The sequence below is a fragment of the Myotis lucifugus genome, unplaced genomic scaffold (genome assembly GCF_000147115.1).
Source record: "Myotis lucifugus unplaced genomic scaffold, Myoluc2.0 scaffold_57, whole genome shotgun sequence".
Taxonomy (NCBI): domain Eukaryota; kingdom Metazoa; phylum Chordata; class Mammalia; order Chiroptera; family Vespertilionidae; genus Myotis; species Myotis lucifugus.
Window position 1 is genome coordinate 2,723,832 of NW_005871105.1, and position 9,313 is coordinate 2,733,144.

Sequence of the window (9,313 nt, forward strand, 5' to 3'; positions counted from 1 at the left end):
CCCGCCCGCGCCGCCACCGGCCGCTCCGCACCCCGCAGGTGTCCGTAGGGGCGCCTCGCGACCGGCGCGCTGGGACCCGCGCCAGGGGCTCCCAGGCAGGGACTCCTGCGCCCGCGATGCGCGCTCAGCCCCGCATGCGGCTCTGGGTGAACAATTCTGCCGGAGAAGATGGGGTCGTGGGCACCTTTGTTGGCAGAACGGTGTACGAGCCTGTCCATCCTCCCGTGCGGGGGCCTCCAGCTCCCCTCCCGCTCCCCTCCGGCTCCCGCCTGCGTTGACCTCAGCCCCGAGATCCGGGCGCTGAGATGGCAGGAATTTGATCATCCCTGCCCAGCCCCTTACTTTCCAAGTCACACATAGAGGATTGTTAACAATGTCTAAGGCCAACCTCCTCCTTCAAAGCCAAGCCGCTAGGTGTGGGGAGAGCACACCTACCAGTCCCTCCCTTGGTGTAGTGTCGCTTTCTCCCTCTCCTGGAGCCTGAACGTTTATGGCTAGTTAGTGGAACGTTTATGAAGCCAGCTGGCTCCAGTAAAGGGGGAAAACAAGATGGAACAACATGTCAGCTCCCTAAGGGGTTAGGGCTGGGCCAACATGTGTCCTTACTTGTGCATTTTCATCTTCCCAAATGTGTTCATTCCCTAGTGATTTTCTCCTAACATCCCTTACTCCTAAAAGCCAAGTGATTTTTTTTTCCTTTTAACGTGTACCTAGGTTGAAGTATATAGGTCGTTTGGGGGCAATCTTCACACCAACTTCAAAAATGTAGAATTGTGACTATTTTTACAATATACGTTCTCCGTACAGTTTTGCAGAACTGAATTCCCCACATTGTGATATGTGATTTCTCTTTAGCATGCAAATAAACATCACATAGATCTGAGATTATTTACAAATTCGAACGGGCCCCAGATTAACAAAGTGTTTGTGACAAAAACCTAAACCAGCAAGGTAAGGACTGAATAAGATCTTGAAACACTTCCGGGACTGTTGGAATTTCAGAAAGGAAGCCTGAAATTGGCTACCTCTTTTCCCAGATGCTAGGTATTTAGCTCAACCCGGAATAGGCCTTTCAAAAACTAAATCAATGAGTTGTCTGGTTTCCAGGTTCTGAACGGAGCAGGTGGCCAGAAACAAATATCAGGGAAATCGTGCTCCCTTCTTAAGCTCTAATGATTAAATCTAATCAAAGAGAATTAGGAGCTAGTGTTCTTTCATCACACTCTAGGAAGATTCCTAATCATTTCAGCTCTCGGGTTCTGTACATTCTAAGCAGATGTATATGCTCCAGGGCCCCCTGATGAGATTCCCTCATATTTTATAGCTAAGTCTTGCCAGGGCAAAGGAGGTGTTTTTGTTTTTGTCTCTATGACACAGTGGAAAGAGGACCGGACTAGAAACAAGGAGACCAAGGTGTGGCCTCAGCAGTGTCATGGAACCTGTTTGCCACCCCTAAGCGCCTCTGAAGAATGTTACCAGTCCCTTCCCGCTGTAACTTGGGAGTTAGAGGCTGCCACTCTTGTCCACTGGTAGCTCACTCTGAGCCCCATCACATGAGATTCTGCCATGACTATACAGCATAGCCCAAGAGGCGCCTGTCCCTAAATGCCACGCTCAAAAGTCACCAGTGTCACTCCATGAATTTATTATTTCACCCTACCATGATGGGATAAAAACAGGTTCTCAAGTGGGAGAGGCTAGTTAAGCAAGAAATCTTTGTTAAGTACCTGTTCCTCTGATAAGATGAAATATGTATTGAATGCGTTCGGTGCTAAGGCTGCAGTGATGACTAAGAATCAGTCTCTGTCCTCAAGAAATGAGCAGCTAGTGGAAAACACAGACAAGTAATGACTAAGATGCAACACAGGGTGGTAAGTGTTAAAGGAACTCGCAAGAGGGTGCTTAACCTAGCCTTGGTGTCAGAGAAGGCTTCACACACAGAAAGGTAATGTTTTTTTATTTTTGTTTTTTAAATATATTTTTATTGATTTCAGAGAGCAAGGGAGAGGGAGAGGGAGATAGAAACATCCATGATAGAGAATCATGGATTGGCTGCCTCCTGCCCGACCCCCCACTGGGGACCGAGTCCACAACCCAGGCATGTGCCCTCGGACCCGTAGACCCTTCAGTCCACAGGCCGATGCTCTATCCATTGAGCCAAACCAGCTAGGGCCAAAAAGGTAATGATTGAATGGACTCCTAAAGACAGGTAGGGGAAAGCGGACTGCAAGCTCTGAGGATAGCAAGCACGAAGCCCTGGAGATGAGAGAGAACATAACCCATGTAGGGACTGTAAGTGGTACAATATGACTGAAGCAACTAATTTGACGAGATGTCAAAATATGACATCGAAAAGCAGAGCAGATGTCAAGATTTGCTGGGGGAGGGGGAGGGGGGCTTAGTTGCCTTGATAAGGAGGGTGAGACTTTATTCTTAAGGAAATGATGAGCCACTGAAGGGCTTTAAGCAGGAGAATGAAATAATAAGATTTGCACTTCAGTAAGCAATTCTTGTGACTGTGGGAAATGGATTACAGAAGCAACTTTCTAGATGAGGAGACCAGTTAGCTAGGAGGTTATTGCACTTATTCTGGTGAAAGAGGATGGACCATTGACTTAAAATATGGCAGTGAGAATAGAAGAGATGATGGGTCATCTCCTCTCAGGGCCCAGCCTGTCCTTGGCATTGGTAGGTACAGGGCTGATCCTCCAGGCAGCCCCCACCCCCACCCCCAATTCAGAACTTAGAGACAAAGCAGTGCATTTGGCACAGTCCTACTTGAAGCTCCTTCCCTTCCCTCATTTGAAGGTTTGATTCTGTCACCCTGTAGTATGAGAAATGGGGTTAAGAAGGAGGAATTCAGGGAGTACGAAGAGTGGGGGCCAGAAGAGGAAATAATGAGAAGAGTCCAGATTTGGAGAAATTATAACTAAAGGAACATTGAGGTCAGAACAATGATGACATTATCTTTTATTTTTTCCATCTAAGTGGTTCACACTGTTCTCTCTCACCTCAGCCACCTGACTGGTTCTGTTCACAACTTTCGAAGTGCTGCTTCCCTTTTCAGAAATATTCACTTAAGTAAAGAGCTTAGCTTTCCATTCTCCACCTCTTTTCCTCTTTCTGCTTCCCGCCCTACTCTCCGATTTCTCATGCCACCTTTATAAAAAGAGCAACGAAAAGCAATGACCAAAATAAAATGTGAGCCATCACAAACCTATAGCTGTAAAACAAGTTTTACCTCTCCACTCAATTGAATTAAGAAAGTGAAAAACTGAGATTTTTTTCATTTCTCAAAAGCAGATTCTGCAACAAGGGTTTGGATACAGGTACTTTATTTGGAGAGTGATGGCAGAAAGCATGGTGAGGGAGGGAAGTGAGACAGGAAATGGTACATTGTTCCTGTGCAGGTGACGGCGTGAACCACTGGGTTCACCACCACTGTGGACCCTCCAGAGACTGCAGAACACACCGGAAATAGTCCCAACAAGGGGCACGGAGGTGGGAGCATTTACCCATCAGTATCTACCCATTATCGGTTCAAGTTTGCTCTCAGGGCATTAACTCCCCAGGCAGAGAGATACTTAAGGTAAGAAGTCATTGGAGGTAAGCAAATTGTCAGGGCACTGATATCACAGTTGCTTATTTTTGTCTGCAAAGTCATCTGTTAATTTGGTTTTCTTCTCTCTCTGAATTAACTGTTTTAGTTTACTTAGAACATTAAAAACACTTTTCTATATCCTGATTACATTTTTGTAGGTTCTATGAAAAATAGAAATACCCTATAATGTCTCATGTTTCTCACAATTCATTTTCTTATTAATGATCTCATTTAATCTCAAAACAGTCCTTGAGATAAATATTATTAGCCTCACTTTACCATAAAGTTCCCTTTTATTTTCATGTAAAATGTACATAGCTCTCTATTCCTTAAGTGTGAACCACACACCTCTTTCCAAAAGCACCATGGAAAGAAGGAAAAGGAGTAACTTTAGAATATAGAAGCTTACAGATTTTATAACATAGAAACCTACAACTGAAATCTATATGTTCATGTTGACCAATGTCGCCCCAATATATTTAATTTTAAAAAATAGAGTATAGAAACTGACAATCACTACCTTAGCCAGGTCTTCACAGTCAACATCAACAGTGACAAGTCACTTTGATAGCAGGTACCTTTGATATGATGTGATGAAGTGGGACTTTAGCTCTGTGGTCTTCCTCCCCCTAACTCATAAGCCCAGTCTAATTATGAGAAAAACATAAAGCAAATCTCAGTAGAGAGATGTTTTACAAAATACTGACCAGTACTCCACAAAACTCTCAAAGCCGTCAAAATCAGGGGAAGTCTGAGAAACTCGCAGCCAAGAGGAGTCTAAGGAATATGGCTATTAAGAGTAGTGTGGGCCCTAGCTGGTTTGGCTCAGTGGATAGAGCATTGGCCTGCGGACTGAAGGAGCCTGGGTTCGATTCTGGTCAAGGGCACATGCCCAGGTTGTGGGCTCGATCCCCAGTAAGGGGTGTGCAGGTGGCAGCTGATCAATGATTCTCTCTCATCGATGTTTTTATCTCTCTCTCCCTCTCCCTTCCTCTCTGAAATCAATTTAAAAAATAATAATTATAATAAAAGAGTAATGTGGTAGCCCAGCTGGCATGGCTCAGTGGTTGAGCGTCAACTTATGAACCAGGAGGTTAGGGTTTGATTCCCGGACAGAGTATATGCCCGCATTGTAGACTTGATTCCCAGCATGGGGCATGCGTGCGGGAGGCAGCCAATCAGTGATTCTCTCTCATCATTGATATATCTACCTCTCTCTCCCTCTCTCTTCCTCTCAGAAATAAATTACAAAATTAAAAAATTAAATCAATAATGATAATAAAAAAAGAGTAATGTGGTATCCTGGATGGGATCCTGGAATAGAACAAAGGCAATAGTAAAAACTAAGGAAGACTGAATAAAGTACGGACTTCAGTTAACAATAATTTATCATTCATTAATATAAAATGTTAATAGAGGAAACTGGGTGTGGGGTATTGGAAACTCTCTGTACTCTTTTCATGTAAATCGAAAATTGTTCAAAGATAAAATTGCCAAGTGTCCATCAGTAGATGAGTAGATAAAACAACTATGGTATATTTACACAATAGAATACTACTCAGTCATAAAAAGGAAAAAAAATGTTACCCTTTGCAACAGCATGGATGGACTTGGAGAACATTAAGTTAAGTGAAATAAGCCAGTCAGAGAAAGGCATTACCATATGACTTCACTCATATGTGGAATTTAATGAACAAATATAACTCATAAGCAAAATAGAGACAGACTCATAGAGAGCAAGCAGACAGCTCTGGTGTATGTAGGGGATGTTGGGGAGGAGGGTGGAGGGATTGAGCAAAAAAAAAAAAAAAAGAACTCATGAACACAGACAACAGTATGGGGAGGGGGAAAGGGGGAGGATGGAGGTGGAAGAGGGTAGAAGGGAGATAAATGGTGATAGAAAAAAAACAATTAAAAATAGGTTAAAATATATATGGGATACAAATAGTTAAAACAGACATATTAACTTTCTAGCTATGTTTTCTGTTTTTCCAATAATTTCCATCTAAAGAAAGTTGTTTTTGTCTTTTAATAATAGAAATACACATGAAAACAGATTCATATGACAAATTCACTATAATCTGTACTTTGACAGCTAATAGCAAGTATATTTATTGCCAAGATACTAGTAAATTATTGGCAAGCATTAATTTTAATTAACTGTGTGTCACTAACTTAAAGATGTCAGTCATGAACAGCCGAGTGTCATTATCATTAAATTACCTATTCTATACTTAAATTGCATCATTATTCAAGGTCAGAGAATTGTCTTGGGTTTTGAGCATGCTTTTTATAAATGGTTATTTGTGAATTGGATAATACCAGGAAGTGAAATGCTATCAAAAAATCAAACTAATTTATTTAAAGAGGGAATATATTAAACAATAATTTGTATAGCTATTACCCAGAGTGGGACCTTTGGTCTTTTTCTATCTTTTTACAGTCTAATGATTTTTGAAAAACAAAGAAAGCTAGAGCTGACTATGCCACTAGGTTCTTTTACTAATTTAACTTACATAATTAGAGGTCATATGAATTATTCAGAATAAACTCAGTATATCTACTTAATTGCTTGGCTCTCATCTTAGTTTTGAAACTAATTAACTGGATCGACTTTGGCAAATTAACCTTCTGTGTCTCAGTTTCCTCATTTCTAAAAATGACAAATAGTAGTTAGCTCATAGGACACAAAGTTGTCAAGACAATAAGTAAAGTAATAAGGCATAAAAAGTATTTGGTAGGTAAGGTATATTTTAGAGTATTAAAAGTTCTTTGTAAACACAAAATTCACTGAAAAAAATCTTTGAGACGTTATGGTGAATAGAAAAGATTCTGTAAGAAGAGAGATTGGTAATTGGGACTAACTTTTTCCAAAAATGAAAAAACAAAAACAAAACCCATATACCTGTGTTATACTAATTCATCCAGGTTACTTTGTGAAATATTTCTGTACACTATATATCCCTTTCACAGCTCTCATGGGAATATCAAAAGTTAGGGGAAATCTATTATCTTAAAGTTGTAATAAACCTTAATTAATAGAAAACACCACTTTATATATAGTAAACATTAAATATATAAACTGCATATGGAAAATAATTTCTGCATGATCATAGTCTGCTAAAGCCAGTAACTTCTCTCACAGATACTTCTGTTCATAGTGCTTTCCTCGGTTTCATGGGATTGTAAAGTTTTTTTAAAACTTCTATTTATTAATACCCTGAATGTGAACTCAAGGTTTCTGAAGCAGAGTGGATTATTACTTGCTTATGGCAAATAACTGTTCTTAACCCTATCATGACACAACGAGAGGTAGATCTGGTGTTATCCTACACATAGCAAAGTTTGTAATGTAGGCAAAGAACCCCAAAATATCTGGATTTTGTTAAAAATCCTCACCTGAGGATAGTTTTCTTCTTCTTGAAAAGGGAGAGACAGAGAGAGAAACATCAATGCTCCCCAACCAGGGCTGGGGATCCTGCAACCAAGATACACTAGTGCCCTAGACCAGAATCAAATCCAGGACCCTCCAGCCTGCAGGCCGATGCTCTATCCATTGAGCCAAACTGGCCAAGGTGATATCTGGGTGTTTTTATGGGAGGTGAAATCTGTCTCCCCTCCCCTCCTGAAAGGTGGGGACCAAAACCATTGTTAGAAGGACCCTGGGTTCTTAACGCTTACCCTTTCAAATGTAAATAAATCTCTCCAGGGGAAGATAACACTGGTACCTCCCTGAGGGGTTATGGCCATTTCCTAGCTAACCCAAGTGTGGGGCTGAAATGCGAAATGCTAAGTACTCCAGCACTGCAGGCCACAGGTATAAACTTGAAGGGCACATTTTTTAAAGGATGTCGTAGATGGAATTTCTATATCAGGAAAGGTGGTAGAATAGAGAATCTCCACACTTTCTCCCTTTGAGTATGTGAATAAGTAAAAAGGACTTGATTCCCTCTGCCCCGCTATTAGTAGTCTGAGAAAATGTAAGACATATTCACTAGTTAGCAACATTCTTTCCAAATATCAACTGCATTAGAATAAGAGGTCAATCGGGCCAGGTTCTCAGCGGAATGAGGGTTTCTGGGAGGAAGGTCCAGAGCTGTGTTTTAATGAGCTCCTCACACAATTCTATGTGCTCCAAAGTCTGAGAAGCACATTGATGATGATGATGATTTTTGGTGTGGAGAGAGCTCTTGCAGGATTGCCACGACATTCCTATTCTTTTTATTTGTAATTAATATCAGTAGCTATTCCAGACCGGCTGATGCCTGGAGATGGGGTGGGTAAATTCCCCTTGACACCCTGACCAAATAGTTCCCTTTTTGTTTAACGCGGTGGAAGTGTGAGGAACTGGAGAACTTGCCCAGGGCAACGTGGAAGCTTCTCCAGGGACCTGGAGTCTTTTCCCTCTTCTAAAACAATGATACATGCCCCATACCTGCCCCAGACTGTACCATACGCCTCTGGACTTCAGCTAGCTCCCTCCCAGTCAGTGGCTGAAGGAGGAGGCAAGCCTTCGTAGCTATTCTTGGATCTGCCAAAGTTCTATCAATCTGGGGTTATTACTCTTGAAAATTGTTTCCTGACTTATTTTTTAGGACCCTCTGCCTTTTCGAAGTATACTTCTCTTCAAATTGCAGAAAGCAGCTGGTTTCCCGGCCCCTCTCCATGGGTTGAACATGACTCTACCCCTGGAGGTTGGGTTGGCTTCTTCTTTGGAAGGACTGTTCCAGGCCTTGCTGGGTGGTTTGATGGAGAGTGAAGAGAGCTGCTGGTCCATGAGCTGAGATTCAGGATAATCTGGGGCACCCTAGGATGCTACCTGATTTTCCAGTCATCAAGGGTTTGAGTGGAGTTCGGAATGCTGGAACCAATCATCTCTATTCTCCAGGAAACAGGATGGTGCTCTGTTAGTCAACTTCAAAACTTTTTCTTTCTAGCTTTTCAAGCTGACCCAATACTACAAATCTCTTCTCCACTATTTTCCAAAACAAGATTTCCTCCTCATCCCACAATTAAATCAATTGAGTTCATATCTCTTTTCTTTTCTTTTATTTCTACTTTTCTACTTGGAAAGTTCTTCTTTTAAACCTTCCTTCACAAATTCTTTCTATTCCCAACTCCTCCATAAAACCTTTCTCAATTATTCTTGGTCTTAAGTATTCTCAATTTCTGTATTACTTACCCTCCAAATGATATAATTAGGCATTAATTATATACTGTGCTACACAATTTGCTCTGTTTTTTTATTTTTCATTCTCTAACTAAATTATAAGTCTCATGAGACATTTCCCACCTCTCACTTTACAAATGCAAAACCTGCTCTTAGTATAGGGAAGAAATTAAGGCCACAGACTTAGAATTGTTTTTTTGCACTCAAGCCTCCCCCCCCCCCCCCGCCCCCCGCCCCACCTGCTTAGATTGGGTGCTCTGGGTCTGGAATGGTTCTGGAATATTTTTTCCAAACTCTCTCATTTTTATTTATTTATTTAAAAATATATTTTTATTGATTTCAGAGAGGAAGGGAGAGGGAGAGGGAGATAGAAACATCAATGATGAGAGAGAATCATTGATCGGCTGCCTCCTGCATGACCCCTACTAGGGGTCAAGCCCGCAACCCGGGCATGTACCCTGACTGGGAATTGAACCGTGACTTCCTGGTTCATAGCTCAACATTCAACCACTGAGCCACACCGGCCGGCACTCATTTTACTT